We start from the raw sequence: 18,450 nt of genomic DNA on the forward strand, positions 1-18,450 counted from the left end.
GGAATTCTTTACATACCACGAGGTCGAGCTGAGAAGACACAGAACTTCAGGATCAAAAAGACAAAACCTATGTACGTACCAAAAGGGGCCTATGTGGTCCGGGGGACGATTCAACCACCTCGGCTGAATGAGTCAGTGGTTATCAGACGCGTGCTACAAAAGCCAATGACCAACCCGTCCACAGTGCCGTGGAATTATCAAAAGACTTTGGTAATGTACAAAGGTAAGGAGGTCATGGAAGAACTTCCAGAAAATAATTTCGTTGGAGGGTACTCAAATACCCAAGAACTGAACAACGCCACGCAAAGGCGCTTCCCTCCAAAGAAGCCCGTGAGTGTTGAAGAAGCGGAAGTGTTCTTCCAACAAATGAAGATGCCGGATTACGAAGTGATAGATCAGCTGCGCAAGCACCCTGAGCAAGTATCCATGCTTGTCATTATTAATGAGGTCAACCGAGCATCAAAAGATCCTGCTGAAAACCCTGAATGAAGCATATGTACCGGTCGAAACCTCGGCGGAGCAACTAGAGCGGATGACAGAAAGATTCTTCGCCGTCAACCAAATCTCTTTCAGCAAGAATGATTTACCCCCGGAAGGAGCAGCACACAACAAGGCCTTGCACTTAACAGTTAAATGCGAGGACTACTACGTCAAGCGGGTAATGCTGGATGGGGGATCAGGTGTTGACATTTGCCCGCTCTCCACGCTACAAAGAATGGAAATTGGGGCAGGAAGAATCCGACCCAACAACGTCTGCGTGAGAGCTTTCGACGGCATCAAGAGAGATACCATGGGAGAAATAGACCTGTTGTTGGTCATAGGACCAGTCGAATTTCGAGTAACCTTCCAGGTGATCGACATGGACACATCCTACAATTTCCTCCTTGGCAGACCTTGGATCCATGCGGCAGGAGCCGTGCCTTCCACTCTTCACCAGATGGTGAAATTCGAGTACGAAGACCAAGAAATCGTGGTCCATGGGGAAGACGAACATGCCATTTACCGGGACCCATCCATCCCGTATCTTGAACCGAGAGAAGGGAGCGAACATACAGTCTATCAAGCTTTCGAGGTGGTACTGGCAGAGCAGCACGAAGAGGGAGTACCTTGCCCCCAGCCTTTCTTGTCTAACGCCTCGGTCATGGTGGCCAAAGAGATGATCCGGCACGGATTTAGGCCAGGGAATGGACTTGGACGAACCCTTCAGGGAATGACGGAACCCATTACTTTACCAATCATCAAGAAACCTTTTGGACTAGGTTTCAAACCTACTCCAACAGACGAAAAATGGGCAAAGAAAAGGAGAAATGAGGGCTGGAAGTTGCCTCAACCACTGCCAGATTTATATGCGACTTTCGTCAGGCCAAGGTACGCTGAAGAAGAAGATGATGAGGTCTTCACAGCTGAGGAAATCGAGGAAATATGTGGGGCGATGAGAGAAATGCTCTACGAGGTCCACATGGTTCAACCAGGTGAAGGCACAAGCACTGCTGAGATGCTGTACATGGGACCGAACGCCCAACTTCAAAACTGGGAGGCCACGCCATTCCGACTAGACGGAAGTCCGGGTAGATCTGCCCTGCCACCTTTCCTGTATCACAAGTCATCTCCGGGACATAACTTGAACGTTTTCTTCTTTTCAATTGTTGTTTTGAATTCCCAGTTGTAAACATTGTTGTCTTCCAACTTTCCAAAGAAAATATACAAAAAAAATCATCATTGATTTCCTATTCTTTCTTTTGCTTTGATTTTTTATTAGTTTTCCTTTTATCTTCCTTTTCAGTCCTAATAATGCGGCTTTGAATATGACATGCTTGCGGACTTCACGCCCAGACCACAATGAGCTATTTAATTGCGAATTAATGAACCCAGAACCAGAATATGATGCGGAAGAGGCTTTTAGAGAGATAAACCGAGAGTTGGAATATTTTGAGAATAAACCTAAGCCAAATCTGAACGACACTGAACCGGTAAACTTAGGAACCCCGGAAGAAGTCCGGGAGACCAAGATAAGCATTCACACGGACAAGAAAACGCGAGAGGCAATAATCCAACTTCTTCTTGAATTCAAAGACGTGTTTGCTTGGTCATATGATGACATGCCGGGACTAGGTGTTGATCTAGTGGTTCACAAATTACCGATTCATCCTGATTGTCCTCCAGTCCAACAAAAACAACGAAAGTTCAAAACTGAGGTCAGTGACAAGATTAAGGAGGAGATCACCAAGCAGCTGAAAACGGGAGTGATCCGGGTAGTCCAATATACAACATGGCTGGCGAATGTGGTTCCAGTACCGAAAAAGGACGGGAAAACTCGGGTATGTGTAGATTACCGAGATCTGAACAGAGCAAGTCCTAAAGATAATTTCCCGCTGCCTAACATCCACATCCTCGTTGATAATTGCGCCAAACACGAGATACAGTCTTTCGTAGATTGTTACGCTGGATATCATCAGGTGCTGATGGATGAAGAGGACGCCGAGAAAACTGCTTTCACCACGCCTTGGGGCACCTACTGTTATCGGGTCATGCCATTTGGTCTAAAGAATGCTGGGGCTACTTACATGAGGGCCATGACCGCCATTTTCCATGACATGATGCATCAGGAAATAGAGGTGTACGTGGACGATGTGATAGTCAAGTCCAGGACGCAGGATAACCACATCCAAGACTTGAGGAAATTCTTCGAGAGGCTAAGGAAGTATGACTTGAAGCTAAATCCAGCCAAATGCGCTTTCGGAGTTCCGTCGGGCAAACTTTTGGGTTTCATCGTAAGCAGGAGAGGTATCGAGCTAGATCCAACTAAGATAAAATCCATCAGAGATTTGCCTCCTCCAAGAACAAAGAAAGACGTGATGAGTCTTTTGGGCAGGTTGAACTACATCAGTCGGTTTATTGCCCAGCTGACAAGCACGTGTGAGCCCATATTTAAGCTGTTAAGGAAAGATGCGGCGATTAAGTGGACAACTGAATGTCAAGAAGCCTTTGATAAAGTTAAAGAGTACCTTTCGAATCCCCCAGTCTTGGTCCCTCCAGAACCAGGGAGGCCACTTTTCTTGTATCTGACAGTCTTGGAGAACTCTTTCGGTTGCGTCCTCGGACAACACGACGTAACCGGAAAGAAGGAGCAAGCAATCTACTACTTAAGCAAGAAATTCACCGGTTACGAGGCCAAATACACTCTGCTGGAAAGGACATGCTGCGCTCTCACATGGGTTGCACAAAAGCTGAGACATTATCTCCAAGCCCACACTACATTCCTCATAAGCAGGTTGGATCCCTTGAAGTATATATTTCAGAAACCAATGCCTACTGGGAGACTGGCTAAATGGCAAATCTTGCTTACGGAATTCGACATAGTTTATGTCACTCGCACGGCAATGAAAGCCCAGGCGTTAGCAGATCATTTGGCCGAAAACCCGGTCGATGAGGAATACCAGCCATTGGATACCTACTTTCCAGATGAAGAGGTAAACACCGTAGAAGTGATCTCGGAGGAAGCTCATGTTTGAAGATGTTCTTTGACGGAGCCGTGAACGCCAAGGGTGTAGGGATTGGGGCAATTTTGATCTCGCCTTCCGGTCAGCATTATCCCGCCACAGCTAGACTGCGTTTCTTTTGCACAAACAATACAGCTGAGTATGAAGCCTGCATTATGGGCATGCATATGGCAATCGATCAGGATGTCGAAGACTTACTGATTATGGGAGATTCTGACCTGATCATCCGACAAGTTCAAGGCGAATGGGAAACTCGGGATGTCAAACTTATCCCATACCGACAACATGTGGAGGACCTCAGCAAGCGCTTTACCTCAATAGAGTTCAGGTATATTCCGAGGTGTCACAATGAACTGGCAGATGCACTTGCTACTCTGGCTTCTATGCTACCCTACCCGGGCAACGCCCACGTCGATCCTTTGGAAATCCAAATCAAGGAAAGACACGGTTACTGCAGTGTAATCGAGGCGGGATCAAATACGCAGCCTTGGTACCATGACATCAAGAAATTCCTGAAGACACAAGAATACCCCGAGCACGCTACTGGAGATCAAAAGAGGACCATTAGGCGACATGCAAGTGGTTTCTTTTTGAGCGGTGATTTGTTATATAAGAGGACTCCGGACCTCAATCTCCTAAGATGTGTCGATATCGAGGAAGCGAGAAAGATCATGCACGAAGTACACGCAGGTGTGTGCGGACCTCACATGAACGGGTATGTCTTAGCAAAGAAGATCCTTAGAGCAGGTTATTACTGGATGACCATGGAAAAGGATTGCTTTAGCTTTGTTCGGAAGTGTCATCAGTGTCAGGTGCACGGTAATTTGATTCATGCACCTCCCACGGAACTGCATCCCATGTCCGCACCTTGGCCATTTGTCGCTTGGGGCATGGACGTCATTGGACCAATTGAACCAAAGGCTTCGAATGGACACAGGTTTATACTGGTTGCCATCGATTACTTCACAAAATGGGTAGAAGCTGTCACTCTCAAGTCGGTCACCAAGAAAGCTGTGGTGGATTTTGTACACTCAAATCTTATCTGTCGCTTCGGTATTCCTGCGACTATCATTACAGATAACGCAGCGAACTTGAACAGTCACTTGATGGGAGATGTATGCGAGCAATTCAAGATAACGCACAGAAATTCCACTCCTTATCGGCCGAAAGCCAATGGTGCTGTGGAAGCTGCAAATAAAAACATCAAGAAGATTTTGAGGAAAACAATACAAAGTTCCCGACAGTGGCATGAGCAGTTACCTTTTGCATTATTGGGGTACCGCACTACGGTACGCACATCGGTGGGAGCGACTCCTTATCTTTTGGTTTATGGGACCGAGGCTGTAATACCGGCAGAGGTAGAAATTCCTTCGCTTCGAATCATTGTCGAGGCAGAAATCGAGGACAGCGAGTGGGTTAAGACTCGTTTAGAGCAATTGACGTTGATTGATGAAAAGCGGATGGCTGCAGTTTGTCATGGACAGTTATACCAACGAAGGATGGCCCGTGCTTACAACAAGAAAGTCCGACCCCGGAATTTCGAAGTAGGTCAGTTGGTACTAAGGCGTATTCTGCCACATCATGAAGAAGCAAAAGGAAAGTTTGCTCCAAATTGGAAAGGCCCATACATCGTAAGGAAGACATTGCCGAGAGGAGCACTGTATTTAGGCGATATCGAAGGAAATGACCCCGACACAGCAGTAAATGCAGATGCAGTTAAGAGGTATTACGTCTAAATCATACTCCAGTGGTCCTGACACGTTGAAAATGGCGAAGGCGTTTGTTCCCCACTACTTCCCAAACACTACCCAATCCTCTCCACCAACTTATGAGCCACTTACAAAACAAAAAAAAATAAAACACCAAAAAAAAAAAAAAAATTCGATTGAGGCCTGAACTACGTTTGACTTGATTCCGAAAGGATACGTAGGCAGCCTCTCCCTGAGGTTTAGTCATACCAACAATAAAATCCCATTCACCCTGAAATTGAAACTGGGGCACGTCGAGCAGTTTAGGAGTTAGTATCATCTACCTCTCTTTACCAAGCACAAGCCTTCAAATCAATTACCAAATATGATGGGGAATCAATAAGCGTCACAAACAAAGACCATCACACTCTGAATTGAGAGAGATAAAATGAGAGAGTCTCGGCGGTGAAAACCTTCAGGCACCACGAGGCGACGGGAGTAGAGAAACCAAAATGAGAGAGCTTGTTTAGTAAAAAACTCGCAAAGAGTGCTATCAAGCGATGACAGGAAGAGAAATGAGAGAGGTCAGCCAGCGAAAACCCGCAAAGGGCGCTGTTGGCCGAAAGGGAAGGACGCCACCCCAAGAAGGTCTCGGCAAAGTTCCACCGGTTTTGGAATCACAGATCTGTTCTGGTTCAGGAAAACGCAAGCTTTTAGAAGGTCAAACGTCCAGTCCAAAGAGCATGTCATGTCATTTAAAGCCAGCGTTATCTTCCTCAGATAAGTCTTTCTCATCCCGAAAAGGGTATTCCTTTTCTGATTTGTTTTTCCCTTTCTTTGTTTTCTTTTCGAATCCCTTTCGCATTTTAACCCCGAGTTCAGGACACACCGGAAAGGACAGGTGGCAGGTTTGTTTGCACGGAATCCCGTCTTATGAAGGAAAGCACCTCATCTCGTTGATATGATTACCCAAGCATGATGAATCATGACGTTTGATGGTGTTCCGGAGTAAAGAAAAAGAATGAAATCTTGGAATCTTCCCCAGCAAGTCCACCTTCGGACAAATCCCCACAGAGTCTCCCCCTGTACAAAACCCCACAGAGTTTCTCTTGTGTACAATCTCCCACAAAGTCTCCCCAGTATAAAAGAAAAATAATAATAAAAAAAAATCCCCGTTGAAATTTCATCAACACATCCCCAGCGAGTCCTTTTGTAAATATTCCCCAACAAGCTTACCCCAACAAACCCTGGGAAACCCGTTTTGAAACAAAAACCCAGCACACCCCATTGTACAGAATCCGCACAAAAGGATCCATTTTGTAAATATTTCCCCCACAGAGCGTCCTTTTGTATAAATTCCCACAGAACACCTCCAATGAAACCCCCGTTGAGAACCCTCAATCAAAACGGGACACAAAAAAGGGGCCTCACGAGGCAAATCATCACAGAATCCGGAAATACAAGCCTGAGCAGTCTAAAGGTTTTGCCATTTGAATCGAATCAATGGCGGGACTTCGCAACAGAAGTAAAGACGCAACAGAGCAATTGGGAACGATCAAGGTCGCCGAACCAACCGTCATTTCCGAACTAACAATTGTTCTTTGTCTGAGAAGTTGAAACAGGTGTTAATCCAAGACAACCGTGCTAGAAGCAGGTGTCGCCCAAAGAAGAAGGTACACGGGTACAAGAAACATTTTGGCAATAAGGAATTCACTCAAAAGGTAAGTTCCCGCAAAACTCCCTTTTTCCTTCTATTAAAACGAGAAAACTCAAAAATAGGTCGTGAAGTATTCTCAAGCTTTATCCCCAGCCAATCAGCATTAGGGTTTTAAAACCCTAAACTGAATGTTCCTTTCAATCAGCATTAGGGTTTTAAACCCTAAACTGAATGTTCCTTTTAATCAGCATTAGGGTTTTAAACCCTAAACTGAATTTTCCTTTTAATCAGCATTAGGGTTTTAAACCCTAAACTGAATTTTCCTTTTAATCAGCATTAGGGTTTTAAACCCTAAACTGAATTTTCCTTTCAGCCAGCATTAGAGTTTTAAACTCTAAACTGAGCTTTTCCATGCAATCAGCATTAGGGTTTTAAACCCTAAACTGAATTTTCCTTTCAGCCAGCATTAGAGTTTTAAACTCTAAACTGAGCTTTTCCATGCAATCAGCATTAGGGTTTTAAACCCTAAACTGAATTTTCCTTTCAGCCAGCATTAGAGTTTTAAACTCTAAACTGAGTTTTTCCATGCAATCAGCATTAGGGTTTTAAACCCTAAACTGAATTTTCCTTTCAGCCAGCATTAGAGTTTTAAACTCTAAACTGAGCTTTTCCATGCAATCAGCATTAGGGTTTTAAACCCTAAACTGAATTTTTCTTTCAGCCAGCATTAGAGTTTTAAACTCTAAACTGAGCTTTTCCATGCAATCAGCATTAGGGTTTTAAACCCTAAACTGAATTTTCCTTTCAGCCAGCATTAGAGTTTTAAACTCTAAACTGAGTTTTTCCATGCAATCAGCATTAGGGTTTTAAACCCTAAACTGAATTTTCCTTTCAGCCAGCATTAGAGTTTTAAACTCTAAACTGAGCTTTTCCATGCAATCAACATTAGGGTTTTAAACCCTAAACTGAATTTTCCTTTCAGCCAGCATTAGAGTTTTAAACTCTAAACTGAGCTTTTCCATGCAATCAGCATTAGGGTTTTAAACCCTAAACTGAATTTTTCTTTCAGCCAGCATTAGAGTTTTAAACTCTAAACTGAGCTTTTCCATGCAATCAGCATTAGGGTTTTAAACCCTAAACTGAATTTTCCTTTCAGCCAGCATTAGAGTTTTAAACTCTAAACTGAGTTTTTCCATGCAATCAGCATTAGGGTTTTAAACCCTAAACTGAATTTTCCTTTCAGCCAGCATTAGAGTTTTAAACTCTAAACTGAGTTTTTCCATGCAATCAGCATTAGGGTTTTAAACCCTAAACTGAATTTTCCTTTCAGCCAGCATTAGAGTTTTAAACTCTAAACTGAGCTTTTCCATGCAATCAGCATTAGGGTTTTAAACCCTAAACTGAATTTTCCTTTCAGCCAGCATTAGAGTTTTAAACTCTAAACTGAGTTTTTCCATGCAATCAGCATTAGGGTTTTAAACCCTAAACTGAATTTTCCTTTCAGCCAGCATTAGAGTTTTAAACTCTAAACTGAGCTTTTCCATGCAATCAGCATTAGGGTTTTAAACCCTAAACTGAATTTTTCTTTCAGCCAGCATTAGAGTTTTAAACTCTAAACTGAGTTTTTCCATGCAATCAGCATTAGGGTTTTAAACCCTAAACTGAATTTTCCTTTCAGCCACCATTAGAGTTTTAAACTCTAAACTGAGTTTTTCCATGCAATCAGCATTAGGGTTTTAAACCCTAAACTGAATTTTCCTTTCAGCCAGCATTAGAGTTTTAAACTCTAAACTGAGCCTTTCCATGCAATCAGCATTAGGGTTTTAAACTCTAAACTGAACTTTTTCCTTTCAGCCAGCATTAGAGTTTTAAACTCTAAACTGAGCTTTTTCATGCAATCAGCATTAGGGTTTTAAACCCTAAACTGAATTTTCCTTTTAGTCAGCATTAGGGTTTTAAACCCTAAACTGAACTTTTTCCTTTCAGCCAGCATTAGAGTTTTAAACTCTAAACTGAGCTTTTCCATGCAATCAGCATTAGGGTTTTAAACCCTAAACTGAATTTTCCTTTTAGTCAGCATTAGGGTTTTAAACCCTAAACTGAACTTTTTCCTTTCAGCCAGCATTAGAGTTTTAAACTCTAAACTGAGCTTTTTCATGCAATCAGCATTAGGGTTTTAAACCCTAAACTGAATTTTCCTTTTAGTCAGCATTAGGGTTTTAAACCCTAAACTGAACTTTTTCCTTTCAGCCAGCATTAGAGTTTTAAACTCTAAACTGAGCTTTTCCATGCAATCAGCATTAGGGTTTTAAACCCTAAACTGAATTTTCCTTTTAGTCAGCATTAGGGTTTTAAACCCTAAACTGAACTTTTTCCTTTCAGCCAGCATTAGAGTTTTAAACTCTAAACTGAGCTTTTTCATGCAATCAGCATTAGGGTTTTAAACCCTAAACTGAATTTTCCTTTTAGTCAGCATTAGGGTTTTAAACCCTAAACTGAACTTTTTCCTTTCAGCCAGCATTAGAGTTTTAAACTCTAAACTGAGCTTTTCCATGCAATCAGCATTAGGGTTTTGTTTGTTTTTCCCGCAGGTCTAACCTCGAGCCACACGGATCGAAATGACCTACGAGATGAGTCTCAACTCAGAATCAAAGAAGAAAAAGACAAAAGAAGACATTCCGAGATATCAGAGTGAATGGAGAGCGGATCGACTCCAACGTTTAATTAAGGGCCTGAACCTTGCCAATCGCGTCTCACTCAGTATCCCAGAGGTTACACAAGTCGCCGCAACTCGCAAGCATCAAGATTCAGATCAGAGTCTACAAGCAGAATCAGCTAAAACCCAAGATCAAGTCGTAAAAGAATCATAGATAGGAATCTTGTAACTAGCAGTCGACATGCATATAAGTAGTTAGTTCAGTTTCCAATTTTCGTTTGGTTGTAATAAGGCGGTCAGTGACGTAGCAGTGACAACAGCAACAGCAGTAGCAGCAAGCATTGCAATCCCATGGTAGTCCCAGCTACCAAAACTTCCCGAACTACATTGACCTGATTCCTGTTTAGCCCAGGATATGTAGGAAATCTTTGAAGCAAGATTCGGTCAGATCTTTCAAAAACATGCTTCATACGGAGTAGTCCATAGGCAAAAATCGCTCATACACGCTCACTTTATCTTTGCACGAAAACTCTTCGTGTTTCCGAACAAAGAGGGGCAGCTGTGAGCACGTGATTTTTGTTTTACGCGACAATCGCTCCAAAAGAATTAAAAATGTATGTGTCATGCGTAATTTAAACCATGACCCGTTTGTTAGATGGAAAATTACAAAAATACGCATTTTTTCTTTTGTCCTGATTTGTTGCCGTGTTTAATTTTGCCTACTTTTAACATTTTATCCGCGTGAAATAAATATGTTAAGTGTTAATTAGTGGTGCTTGGTTTTATTTAATTAGTTTGTGTATTTAGGAAATTAGAAATAAAGAGAAGACAAAATTTGTTGTAAAATGAATTTGGGCCGTGCCCATTTCAAAATCTGGAGCCCAATTGAACAGCCCAAACCCCCAGTCCGAACAGCCCACCCCCAGGACACAAAACGACGTAGTTTAACACCAAAACTACGTCGTTTCAAGGCCGATCCATCTCAACCATTCAAACCAAACTGATCCAACGGCCAAGATCTCACACCCCGTACCCACTAACAAACCCGACCCGTCTCACCTGGACCGAACCCAAACCCTCAAAACGACACCGTTTCCATTTAAGCCTTCAGATCCAGACCGTAGATCTAGATTGATCTAACGGCCGAGGTTCACCCACCCACTAACTATATAAGCCTAGATCCTTACCCTGCCCCCCTAGCCGACACCCCCGCCTTCGTCTTCACCAAACTCATCCCCTTCAAACCCTAGCCGCCCCTGCACACCTTCACCAGAAACCCGGCGGCCTGAACGCCGGTGACCTCCACCTGAACACCATAGAACCCCCATGCCATCCTGAACCTAAATCTACCAACCACACACTTCGAATCACCCCCAGGTCCTCGAATCTTCATTTGAAGATTCGAGTCAAAACTCGATCTACACCAACCAACCCCAGCTTCATACCAGACACTCCCCGGACCCTCCTCGTGACCAAACCATATTTGGTTTGGTCCGAATCTAACCAGGGAAGCACGAATATTAGATCTGAGTTTTGAAACCACAAGGTCCCTCGTCACTGGTTCAAAATGGTTCAAACCAAAGAGATTAAGGTCTAATGGACCTTAATCGAAGTGTTTCTCATCTGAGAAACACTTCGATTAAAGTCCGTTCAGCCTTAAGAAAGGTCCGTCCAAATCCGGGTTCAAACTTTTAACTTTTCAAGTTTAAGGTGAATCTGCTTTCTTTTCCTTTATTTGTTTTTAGCCCGTGTGATTTGTTTTAAAAGACTGTTCATATTTGTTTTAAACTTTTGTTTGTCCACTTTGTTTGAACCTCTGTGTTTGTCTGAATCCCTCCCCTCCTATTCTGATGAGGCATGTGTATTGGTTGTATTCCAAATTTGTACTGACTAACTAATTCCTCGAAGTACAATTCTGTTTTAATCAGTATGAGTCGAGTCATGTGTCACACACTTCTGAATGTCTGATTTTTGGCTACGATTGTGTATGTTAATGCTAATATAGTCGAGTCGACATGAGTCATCAATTAGTTTCAACTGTCTGAGCATAGTAAATCAACTAGCTTCTGTTGAACATTTGTTGAACCAATTAAAAACCAAATTTGTTTACTTATAGCTGTTGATTTGGATCAGTAATGTAAAAGGGATGTTTGGTTTAAATGCTGAATTGGAGGGCATGTGCACTCTTGCACAGCATGTGCATTGGTGCACCTCATGTGCATTGGTGCACAGCCTGTGGCCTGCATAAAGGTTTTTGTTTAATTTTAAAATGGTTTGACAGCATATGCTGTCAACATATCCTACTGCCCATACTTGCTTTAGTTAAATAAAATGGAAAAGTTAAATCTGCCAGGGAATGATGGGGTTTTTATACCTAATTAACTAAAGTGGAACTGAAAAAGTTTAAAGGCACATGGGAGGGGTATGGTAATAGTCTGAACAGGCTGTTTAAAAAGGGATAGTGTTGAGGCCTATAAGAGGGAGAGGTGAGGAGACAGAAAGGGGGGACAAAAAAAGAGGACCGACTTTTGAAGGTTTAAAAAGAAAAACACACTGTGAAGAGTTTAGGGAGGAGAGCTGGAAATACATACAAATAGATACACATAGACAGAGAGAGTTGAAGGGATAGAGGGGATACAACCAACAATCAGAAGCTTTTTCCTCCTATTATTACTGGGTTTCAGTTGTTCAACCTGTTTCAAATCAATTCTGATTCCTTTGAAATTCCAGTTGTGTCTATTAGTCGAGTGTTTTCATTGGTTTACTACTGGTCTGGTCTGTCTGGATTTCTGATTCTATTCCACTGGGTGTTGCTGCTATTTGGCTATTACTTTCTATTGGCCATATTTGCATCTCTGCACTCGAGCCTCTTTCTTGCTGTATTGTTTTGCCTGCTGCTATTCTGCCCTGTTGCTGTTGGTGCTGCTGCATTTGTTCATTGTTACTCTACTGATTGCCCTTTTTCTTCAATTGCAAATATTCCTAGGTACACAACCTTTGAACCTTGTATTGTTGAAAGTTTGAAGTTGAAGCAGAAATAAAGAAATGAACACCAGTTTATGTTATAGCATTGGTGTAAAAAGATAGTTCGAATGTTGGTTGGGCCTGTATTCTTACTGCGAACTGCAAATATTCTGTATAAACTAGCATACATTCTGTTTAAGATGAACTGTTAGATAGCATGACTCAATAGTAATGACAGTATGACATAGACAGCATGTTTTGATTTAGTATACATTCAGTTCAGTATAACACTTGTTTGATTTAGTATGACTGTATAACATAGAGTCATGGTAAGCATTGTATGTATTTTGCCTAGACCACTGAATTGACAAAACTGTGATACTGGGTCCGGGATAAATGTATCCCCAAACAAACTCCCATACAGTCACACTAAGAGTATGGCTATGAATGCCAGTTCTCTTGTCAGTTTATTCGTTCCAATACAGGTTCGATACTGGGTTTCGGTACAGATTTTTATTTCGAAATGATGTAATGATTGTTGAGAAAAACTAATAATCATTTTTGAGTTCAATTAGTAGTAATTTTTCCTAATAAAACAGCCGATTTCTTTTATCAATTTCAAATAGGTTAGAGTGTTAAGAATAGAACTTGGAGGTCGTTAAACATAACTCAATATATGTTGTTAGTTTGTTTGCAATCTCACTTAGCGAATTAATAAGCATATTCACTTGTTGAAGACAAAGCATGCCGTAGCTCTCACCTCATGAACAATCAATCAGGTAATCAAACAAGTTTAGGTTCGGCAAACATAATAAGGATTCAGTCCGTATTTGTCTAAACCAGCAAAATTCGGCATCATCCTTCCCTTTAAAGATAAATGTAGTAAAAATGTAGTCCTTGTAGGGTACCCTTCTAAAATAATGAGACGAGCCTCGCCGAATCAAAAGGCAAATTGCGGGGCCCTCAATAATTGGTCATAATAAATACTTAGAATTTGGGACGGGCTGTTTAGTGAATTCCACTGCCCTCCCCGAAGACAATAACGCGTTAGATTCTTTAGGCGCGACTTAATCAAATTACATTCTTAAATTCGGGTGCGCATTTATGTGACCCAAATTCAAATCTCAACGGAGTCGAAATGTGTTAACAACTACGGGTGCATTGATTGTGACGTGGTTCGAGATACATTTTCACGACGTTGCAATTCTATAAAAATAAATGATAATAATAAAAGCGGTTAAAACTTAATAAGAGCACATAAGTCACAACATGTATTTAAATCAGATATTTAGCCATTATAACAATTTAAGCGACCGTGCTAGAACCACGGGATTCGAGGGTGCCTAACACCTTCCCTCGGGTCAACAGAATTCCTTACTTAGAATTTCTGGTTCGTAGACTTCATTTGGAAAAGTCGAAAATCTCCTCGATTTGGGATTCAAGATAAACCGGTGACTTGGGACACCAAAAGCCAAACCTTTCCCAAGTGGCGACTCTGAATTAAATAAATAATCCCATTTCGAATATTGTCACTTAAATTGGAAAAACTCCACCCGCGCATCTAACCCTTCGGGGCCGGGCGCGCAAAAAGGAGGTGTGACAATCATATCCTAAGGGGAAGGTCCTCCACACAAGGTTAGACAAGCCACTTACCTCGAACCGGCTCAAAATAAACTCGAAACCACACTTTTGCCACGAGTATCCGGCTCTAAATGGCCCAAATCTATTCAACTCAATTGCATATTGTAAATAACACCTCAAGTAACTGATTCTACAATTAAAGTCTAAGCTAATACACGAAATTATGTAAAATAACCAAAACGCCCCTCAGGCCCATGTCTCGGAATCGGGTGAAATTTGCATTTCCAGAAACAACGTACTCTCACGAGTCTATACATAACAAGAACACTGAAATCAGAGTCCAAATGACCCTTCAAATCCTCTTTTAAAGGCCTCTTAAACTCAAGCCCTAATTACCCATTTTTCTCAAATTTTTCACCACTAATTAGGTCTTTAATCACATAAAAACGAGTTATGAAGTCAAGGATGTTACCTCCAAGCGATTCCCCTTTGTTTTACTCAAAAATCACTATCAAAAGCTTCAAAAATGATTAGAAATGGTGGAAATAAACTCCCAAGTCGCGGAACCCCTTTTTAAAATAATGCCAGCAGTTTCCACATCTGCGGTCCCGCTTCTGTGGAATAAATGTCGCATATGCGACTTCCCACTTAAGGCCAGATTCCGCATCTGCGGCCCTTTACCCGCAGGTGCGGTACCGCTTCTACGAAAAATATACAGCATCTGTGATTCCTGGAGAGATGGCCAATTTTCGCTTCTGCGGCCCCGCATCTGCGGTCCCCAAACCGCAGATGCAAAAATTCCAGAAGGCCAGCTGCTGCACAACTTCAACTCCAAAATTTTCTCCGTTAACCATCCGAATTCATCCCGAGGCCCTCGGGACCTCAACCAAGGGCATCAACATATCCTAAAACCTTATTCAAACTTGTTCAGATCTTCAAAACACTTCAAACAACATCAAAACAGCCAAAACACATCGGATTCAAGTCTAAGTTTCAAAAAATCTTCCGAATTACGTTTTCGATAAAAAACCCAACCAAAACACGTCCGAATGACCTGAAAGTTTGTACATACATCCCAAATGACATAACGAAACTACTGCAACTCTCGGAATTCCATTCCGACCCTCGGATCAAAATTTCACTATCGAACCGGAAACTTCAAAAATTCGACCTTCGGCATTTCAAACCTAAATTAGCTACTGACCTCCAAAACACAATTCGAACATGCTCCTAACCCCGAAATCACCCAACGAAGCTAACGAAACCATCAGATTTTCATTCCGATGTCGTCTTCACACTGTTCTGACTACGGTCAGCTTTCCAACACTTAAACTCTCATTTAGGGACTAAGTGTCCCGAAACTCACCGAAATTCAAAACCGAACATCCCGACAATTCACATTAGCAGAAATAAACTTGGAAAAACAGTTAATAGGGGATCAAGGCATTAATTCTTAAGACGACCGGCTGGGTCGTCACACCCTAGGTGGTTAGTATAAATAGGGGGCATTCATTTGTAATTCATCAACCAAGCAAGACAATCAAGTTCTCTCTAATACAAAGCTTTCTTTAACAATTCTCTTGTGTTCTAACATTCTCTTAGCGATCTTGAGTGTAGTAAGGCTGACTTGACATAGCAATAACATGAGTAAGTTGTGCAAGATCGTGAGCGAGTTGCCAAATGCCGCACGTGCGCTTAGTTTAAGACTAAGGACGTGACACATGCCCAAATAATTGTTGTAGATGAGGATTCACCTCCTGCTAAGAACATGTCCTGCATGTAAAGAAAACTATTAAGATATATACAATTTCTAACGTTTCAATATTATACTCTAGCATAAAATTTAACTTCAGTGTTTAAATACTACTATAAATAATAAAATGAAAAGAAAGAAAGAAAGAAATATCTCATATGACATTAGACTTACAAAAATAACACCTTTGATATTCTAATTTGTGATTGGAGTTCCCAATTCCCCGCTCTCTATGACTCATAGTAGAACATCGATCAAATCTTCACCTCCAGACACACCATTGCCCTTCTTCCCAATTATTTGAGTTTTTCAATGCTCATTAATGAAATTCTCCAAAATTATATCTATCTTTGTATGAACCTTCAACATTTTGGACTTAAATCCACTGATCTCATGAAGCCATTTTCGGAAAGGGAACATATCAGCCAAGTGAAATCCACAAACTAATAATGCTACATCTTTCTCCAACATTATCAACTTATCTTGATCATGAATCACTTTCCCGACCTACAAGTTACCGAACTTGTAAACCAAAATATTTTGTCTGATAAGTTGATCAATGAGTCATCAGGAGTCGAATTAATCGAGTAAATGAGACTTGACATCTCTTCTTGTCGAATTGAATTAAATGACTTGACCGTATTTGCACTAAGAAGTTCCAGGACGCACACTTTGCGCATATTTCTCCAGTATTCACCATATGGACAGGTTCCAATGTCTGTGTATTTGTAGAAATAATATCTCCAGACATAAATTCAGGCCTAGTAGCAAAGTTAAGGTCTTGACTCTTGAGTTTTCATAATTTCTTTTGCCATCTCAAGTGAAGATACAACAATGATCGATATTTCTCCAAGACGTAAGTGAAAGATCGGTCCATATCTTCCCGATAGACTTCTAAGAGTATGATGTATTGGAAGGCGACCATTCATTAATTGGTGCAAGTTCTCGATTAAAGGTAGACTCCATGGCCTAGGAGGCAGGGCCGACTTTGATGCACAAGCCACTAAGGCAAGTCCTTTGGGCCCCCAATTTTTGAGGACCCCATATTTCAGTAATAGTTATTACTTGCAGGAATTTGATGTATAGGATTTGTTACACAAATAGTCGACAAGATTCAATGTTTATTTTTCCTAGCCGATATACGAGGCATTTGCATCTATACCCGCTTTCTGGATCACGTTTTAACTTATACACGCTTTACAAAAAAAATTACAAACGTACTCACTTTTCGCGTAACTTCAGGCATACGAGCCTGAAGTAGCAAAGGCAATCACGCAAACTTCAACATTCTAGTAGACGAGCCTGAAGTAGCAAAAATTGATGAACCAAGTGTTGACTGAAGTTTTTATTTGTAATTGCTGAACTTAATCATTCTAGTAGCTGAAGTTTTGTTCTCATATTTGCTGAACTTCAGCATGTTTTAGCTGAAGTTTTTGTTTGTAATTACTGAACTTAATCATTCTAGTAGCTGAAGTTTTGTTCTCTATTTGTTGAGCTTCAGCATGTTTTAGCTGAAGTTTTGTTCTGTATTTGCTGAACTTCAGCATATTTTAGTTGAAGCTTTGTTATGTTTGTGATTAACTTCAGGGCTGAAGTTTGTTTTGTATTTGCTGAACTTCAGCATTCTAGGAGTTGAAGTTTTTGCTTATATTTGCTGAACTTCAGCACTCTTAGAGCTGAAATTCTAAAATAGCAATGATAGGTTGTCATTAAGATCCAGATGCTATAATGGAATTATCAGGAAATTCAGCATTAAGAAGAACCATCTTTAATTCTATTTAGGGGGAATGAAATTTCATATGTACTTAACATAAAATTCCTACCTTAGTGCTAAATCACTGTGTATTTCATATTCAATCAATAATACTTACACAGAGTCTCATGTGTTTGAAAGAGAAAAGAAGAAGAGGAAAAGAAAGGAGGAAGAAAGGAAACACAAGTAGCAGGAAGAAAGAGGCGCCTGAAGTTGTAAAAATTGGGGTATAGATTAAATAATTTTAAAAATATAGGTATAGGTTAAATGGGGGCGACCAAATAGACCGCCCCGTGCAATTTTTACCCGATATACATAGATTAGTACTGAATACTAGTATTTTATTCAAATATGTTACTTGTGTAATAAAATTTGCTATTATTGGGAAAATAATTCAAATATGGTAACAGTTGTTATAAAATAAAGACTGTAAAGTAAAGACAAGTATAGAGAGAAACTGATATATTATTCGAATTCAAACTGATGTACATAATGAATTGAAATCTCTTCTATTTATAGAAGAAAGGAAGCTGTTGTGTAAGCTGCTACGCAAGCTGTTGTGTAAGCTGCTACGCAAGCTGCTGTGTAAGCTGCTACTACAAGTTGTTGTGTAAGCTGCTACTCCAAGCTGCTGTGTAAGCTGCTACGCAAGCTGTTGTGTAAGCTGCTACTGCAAGCTGCTGTGTAAGCTGCTACTATACCAGATATGGATAATATTCTACTGAGAGCAATGTTTATCCATAACGGAGTACTGAATGGATAAGCTTATTATACCCGGTATGGATAATCTTCTACTTAGGGTAATATTTATCCATAACCGGGTACCAAAGTGATAAGCTTCTTCATGAAGCTTATTTCCAATAGAGTACTAATAGATAAACATATTTACGGTGGATTC

The 18,450-nt window shown here is 41.0% G+C and overlaps 1 pseudogene; it reads right to left on the reverse strand.

The window, feature by feature from the left end:
- Window positions 1-17,346, reverse strand: part of LOC138888615 (premnaspirodiene oxygenase-like) — a 48,985-nt pseudogene extending 31,639 nt beyond the window's left edge.
- Between the last annotated feature and the right edge of the window lie 1,104 nt (window positions 17,347-18,450).

Source organism: Nicotiana sylvestris, chromosome 3 (assembly GCF_000393655.2).
Source record: "Nicotiana sylvestris chromosome 3, ASM39365v2, whole genome shotgun sequence".
In the NCBI taxonomy this organism is placed as follows: domain Eukaryota; kingdom Viridiplantae; phylum Streptophyta; class Magnoliopsida; order Solanales; family Solanaceae; genus Nicotiana; species Nicotiana sylvestris.